Here is a 6,096-nt window from a genome sequence, read left to right as displayed (position 1 = left end):
TGAAGCAGACTGGGATCACGGATAGTTCGGTCAGGATCTCAGTGAAGCAGACTGGGATCACGGATAGTTAGGTCAGGATCACAGTGCAGCAGACTGGGATCACGGATAGTTAGGTCAGGATCACAGTGCAGCAGACTGGGATCACGGATAGTTAGGTCAGGATCACAGTGCAGCAGACTGGGATCACGGATAGTTAGGTCAGGATCACAGTGCAGCAGACTGGGATCACGGATAGTTAGGTCAGGATCACAGTGCAGCAGACTGGGATCACGGATAGTTAGGTCAGGATCACAGTGCAGCAGACTGGGATCACGGATAGTTAGGTCAGGATCACAGTGCAGCAGACTGGGATCACGGATAGTTAGGTCAGGATCACAGTGCAGCAGACTGGGATCACGGATAGTTAGGTCAGGATCACAGTGCAGCAGACTGGGATCACGGATAGTTAGGTCAGGATCACAGTGCAGCAGACTGGGATCACGGATAGTTAGGTCAGGATCACGGTGAAGCAGACTGGGATCACATTTAATTAGGTCAGGATCACAGTGAACCAGACTGGGATCACGGATAGTTAGTCTCCTCCGACCTATCACCTTCACCTTGACCTCTTTCCACCTATCACATTTCCAACGCCCCTCCTCCAAGTCCCTCCTCCCTACCTTTTATCTTCTCCTGCTGAACACTCTCTGCTCATTCCTGAAGAAGGGCATGTGCCCGAAACGTCGAATCTTCTGTTCCCTAGATGCTGCCTGACCTGCTGTGCTGTTCCAGCAATAAAGTTTCAGCCTATCTCTTCCAGACCCTGCAAAGCTGTTCGGTCTCACCTGAGGAGATGCCCCATCAATAGTATATCGGATCTGTAGGGATCGGTTAAAAATGTCGCCCTTTTTTGAATGAACTCCCTAATTTGAAAAAAAAAGGAAGGGGTCCCTGTTAGGTAGCTCGTATTTCCGAGCAACTGGTCAAATGATATCATTGTGACCCCTCAAATAAATCACCCAGGCAAGACACAGCCCTAGCTGCCCAGAGCTTAAACCCCGGGTCCACCATCCCAGTTAAAAACCCAGCATACCTAATATAGGTGTAAAAAAAGATATTTTACTGATGTTGCCTTCACTCTGCCTCATTGCCCTCCATGCTTGAACAGTTTTAATAACTATCGAGTTATGGTAATATTCTTTAACTGCCCTCAGTTTGTCCAGGAAGAACAAGCCAGTAAGAGGGCACCTTGTCTGGGAGGTTTCAATATCTAACCATATTGAAAGAGGGTCCCCACAAGCCCAGTCACTCACATAAGATAAAAGTGAGCTAATTTGATAGTTTTTAATGTCCAGGAGATCCACTCCCCCCATGCTGCAGTCCATGTGGCAATTACAATTTAGTTAATTTAATAAGGGGCTGCTCACGATGCCAGATAAAAGAGTTGAACCAGTGTTCAGTTTCCTGAACATTTGCCTAATGAAAATCAAGCAGAGCACTTGCATAGGTTATAATAGATGCGGGAGGACATTCATTTTAAGAGGCCAGAAACACCTCCCACCTTCGAAGGTCCTGGTTGATTTTGTTAAATAAGTGACCAAAATTAGTTTTAAACAGCCGATCAAAAACTGGAGTAATGAATATACCCAAAAGGAAATCGAGATTCACCCTCAACCCAGTATTTTCGTAAGACCACCCATAGGCATAGCCTCTGATTTTGCAAAATTGATCTTGTAAACCAAAAAGGTGCCAAATGAATTGATACATTTTATCACACCAGGCACTGCAACTGCTGGGTTTGACGAAAAGATGAGAATATTGTCCATGTACAATGAAATCTAATGTAATTTTGACCCCACTTCTGGAGCAGGTATATTAGGATTCCTATTAGTTTAGATTAGATTACTTACAGCATAGAAACAGGCCCTTCGGCCCAACAAGTCCACACTGACCCTCCGAAGAGCAACCCACCCAGACCCATTCCCCTTCACCTAGCACTACGGGCAATATAGCATGGCCAATTCACCTGACCTGCACATCTTTGGACTGTGGGAGGAAACCAGAGCACCCGGAGGAAACCCACGCAGATACGGGGAGAATGTGCAAACTCCACACAGACAGTCGCCTGAGGCGGGAATTGAACCCGGGTCTCTGGCGCTGTGAGGCAGTAGTGCTAACCACTGTGCCACCGTGCCGCCCGTTCCTATGAATGGCTTCTGCCAGTGGTTTGATCACCAATCCGTTCCTATGAATGGCTTCTGCCAGTGGTTTGATCACCAATGTAAAAAGCAATGGCAAAAGGGGACAGCCCTGTCAGCTACCCCTAAAGATATTAAAATTGCTTGATCGCACACCTTTGGTGAGAACTGCAGCAAGACGGTCACTATAGAGCACCTTTACCCATCTTCACCCGAGCCAAACCACTGTAGAGTTTAAGAAAGGTACAGCCACCCGACCCAGTCCAGTGCCTTCTCTGCATGTCGAGAGATCACCAATCCCTGCAAGGACTGTTGTTGACATGCTTGAGTCATGTTAAACAACCTCCTAACATTCTTGGAAGGACTACAGTCCTTTATTAAGCCCGTCTGGACCTTTGTAATAATAGAAGGTAACAGTTTCCAGCCTTAACGCAACAGTCTTGGAAAGGATTTTAAAATCAACATTTAAATGTGAAATAGGCCTGTAGGAAGCACAGTTCCCGGCGTTTTCCCTTTTTTAAGAATAAGAAAGATATCAGCTTCTCTTAAAGGTGGCGGGAGATGATCATGCCTGTACCAGTCATTGAACATGTTGTGCATTGGGCCTGACAATATGCTTATAAACTCCTTATAAAATTCACTGGGGAGTCCATCAGGACTGGGTACCATTCCACCCTGAAGCTGCCTCCTGCACCTTTTGCTCTGATACAGGGGCATTGAGAAAAGACTCTTGTTCAGGGGTTATACCCGGAAGCTCCAAATTCTTATAAAAAAAGACTCCAGCCTAGCCCGCCCATCCTTACAACATACAGACTGATATAATTCAGAGTAAAATCTCTGAAATGCTGCATTGATCTTTTTAGAATTATAGGTTAGGTTTCCAGCACCTTCCCTGATTGATGTAAAGGATTGGGGGCGGGGGGCACCCTTTTTCCTGGTGAGATACGCTAAGTACTTGCCTGGCTAGTCACCACGCTTAAACAGCCTTTGTTTTGCAAAGGTAAGTTCTTTCTTTGCTGTCTGTGTGAGCATGGAGTTCAATGCAGACCAAAGTGCTGTGATCCTCTGTAACTTGACCAACGAGAGCCTGTCAGAGTAGGCCTTCTTGGCAGCCTTCAACCGTGCTTCAAGGAGATGTTGCTGCTCACCCTTGTACCACTTGCTACTGGTGGAGTAGGAAATAACTAACCCTCTGGCATAAGCTTTAGCAGTTTCCCAAAGAATGGACGGGCTACTAGCCGAACCTGAGTTAATGTCTGGGAACGCCCTGAATTCATTAGAGAAATACTGCACAAACTTTGTCAGTGTCTCAGACTCGCTACAGTGTCCTTAATCTTAACCAACAGGTACACTGGACCGTGATTGGAGATGGTAATGTTAGCAATCATACAAGACTCCACCAAGTCCAGGATTGCTCTGGGGATCAAAACAAAATCAATCCTAGCGTGGCATCTGTGCGGATTGGAAAGAATTGTAAAGTCCCTGCCTGTAGGGTGAAGATGCCTCCAGACATCCACCGACCCTAACTCCACACACAAACCCACTAATTGCTTGGTTTGTAAAGAAGGTATCAGGGGGCCTTTGGGCAACCTATCTCCCGCGGGATCCATAAGACAATTAAAATTTCCCCTTATGATGATATACCAAGGTTCAAGACTGATCAATTTAGAAAACACATCTACCAGAAATTTGAGGGTATGGGCCAGGGGATAGTAGACACTTAAAAAACCATTTTCTTCCCCATTTATTAAAGCTTTAAGGATTACAAACCTCCTGTGTGTGTCTTTAACATTCTCTAGTAACTTCAAAGGGAGATTCCTTCTTAACCAATATGGTCAGTGTCCTACTCCTAGTATTAAAAGATGAAAAGTAAACCTGATCAAACCCATTCTGCTGCAATTTGAAATGTTCCCTATCATTCAAATGCGTCTCCTACAATAAAGCAATATCCATCTTTTCCTTTCAAAAGGCTCAAGAGCACCTTCTTCCTCTTAATTGGTGAGTGACTCCCCTTGATGTTCCAGGTACACATTTAAAAGAGTCATAACTTTCTGGAGTAACACTTAGATTCCAGAGAGGAAGAACTCAAATGACAAATCGCTGGGCCTTAATAAAAGAAAATACACAGAAGGTAAAAACTAAATAAACCTGCATACCTATCAAAGACCATATGCAACAAAACCCAAAAAAAAGAAACAACGTATAAAGCGCCAATGGTACTAGTAAGGGGAGTTCACCCCCAGCCCAAAGGGGGCACCAAATGCCCAAACACCCAACTTCCCGCCCCACTACCAACTGGGACATTTGAACACCTGAACTGGGCTTATACAGCCTATAAATAGCGCCTAGCCATCCCAATCATTTTCTCACCCCCTTGGTACAGCCACACTACAAACACTAGCAACGAAAAAATGGAAATACAAAAAGAATAACAATGTGAACAAAGAATTTGGAGGGGAGAGTAAGTAAATAAGTAAGTATGCTATCCATCCCCTCGTATAGCTTAACTTAGAAGTTAAAACTAAATACCCCATCCATCTCCGAGCATAACTGAACCCAGATTATTGCCAACAAGAGAAAAAGAAAACCCCAACACGACTTCCTTTTTTAAAAAAAAGGCATATCCAAACAATTCTATTATCTGTACGTATTGAATCGTTTGAATTAAGTTAACTTGTCCTCAAAGTCTCTTCGAAGATTTCCTCGAAGATTTCAACCTACTGCGAATTCTCCAGCATCTGCAGACCTCACTTTCTCCTCAAAGTCTCTTGCCTTCTCTGACATGTCAAAGAAGTGTATGGATCCATTAAAGGTAATCCGAAGCACCATCAGGTACCTCAGAGAGTACTGGATCCCAAGCTCCCTCAGTCTTTTCTTAACGTAATCATAGGATTTCTGTTTCCAGATCAGCGCTGCTGAGAAATCCTGGAAAAACATGAGCCGAGAGCCCTCGTAAACTAAGGCCTTCAGAACCTTCCTCTGGATTCTGGAAGCTTCCATGACTTTCTGCTTGTCTCTGTAATTATGGAACTGCACCAGATAGTGTGAGGACATTGGTCCAGACCTGATCCACGCGCCGTGACTCGGTGAGCCCTCTCAATCTTCAGACTTCCCATTCCAGCCTCTAAGTTAAGGAATTTTGGCGACCAGTCCTCAATAAATTCCACTGGTCGCTCACCTTCCTTCCCCTTGGACAGACAGACACATCTGCATCTGCAGCATAACAGCGAGCTTCTCTTCAATCTGCTTACCTCGCATCTTGTGAGAATTCGTGAGCTCCAAGACCAGGATTCTGGGTAATCCAAGATGGAGGATGGGAAACATTTCTGGCTGTAAGAGCTGCTCATTTTTTGAGGTATTTTAGGTGTTGGAGGTGATTTCCTCGCATTCCAGGAGCAGCAATTCCTGTTTTATATGCTGTTGCATTGTTTTGGAACTTTGGAAAAAAAACATGTATCGCTGGACATCAGAGTGCGTCTGGGAAAATTAACCAACAGTGAAATTCATAACTGATCTTGGAGGAACTGTTTGGGCGAAGTTCAGAGCACAGAATCAGATAAGTTAATCGTTGTTTTAAGTGTGTCCAATAGAAAGGCTGCAGTAGGGAGTAGAGTGGGTTCTTTCTTGATTATATGTTTTTAGAGATATGTCTCTTGATTGAACTTAAACTATAAGCCATAACTATTAATTTAACCTGGGGCAGTGTTTGTAGAGAAATAAGACGGTGTTATTTTCTGGGTCTGTAGATTGTGAAGGAGCAAAAATGGGTGAAAACAATGACTGCAGATGCTGGAAACCAGATTCTGGATTAGAGTGGTGCTGGAAAAGCACAGCAGGTCAGGCAGCATCCAAGGAGCAGGAAAATCGACATTTCAGGCAAAATCAGGAATAGAGGCAGAGTGCCTGCAGGGTGGAGAGA

The 6,096-nt window shown here is 44.6% G+C and overlaps 1 long non-coding RNA gene across 2 annotated transcripts in view; it reads left to right on the top strand.

Moving 5' to 3' along the window:
• Positions 1 to 6,096, top strand: part of LOC122557449 — a 41,440-nt gene that overhangs the window by 21,332 nt on the left and 14,012 nt on the right. For both annotated transcript variants that reach the window (XR_006313835.1, XR_006313836.1), the window contains exon 3: positions 5,083 to 5,263. This is a non-coding gene — a long non-coding RNA (uncharacterized LOC122557449). The remainder of the gene's footprint in view (positions 1 to 5,082; positions 5,264 to 6,096) is intronic.

This window comes from Chiloscyllium plagiosum, chromosome 15, assembly GCF_004010195.1.
Source record: "Chiloscyllium plagiosum isolate BGI_BamShark_2017 chromosome 15, ASM401019v2, whole genome shotgun sequence".
In the NCBI taxonomy this organism is placed as follows: Eukaryota; Metazoa; Chordata; class Chondrichthyes; order Orectolobiformes; family Hemiscylliidae; genus Chiloscyllium; species Chiloscyllium plagiosum.
The sequence above is the reverse complement of the archived record's forward strand: the minus strand, read 5'-3'. Positions and strand labels throughout refer to the sequence as shown.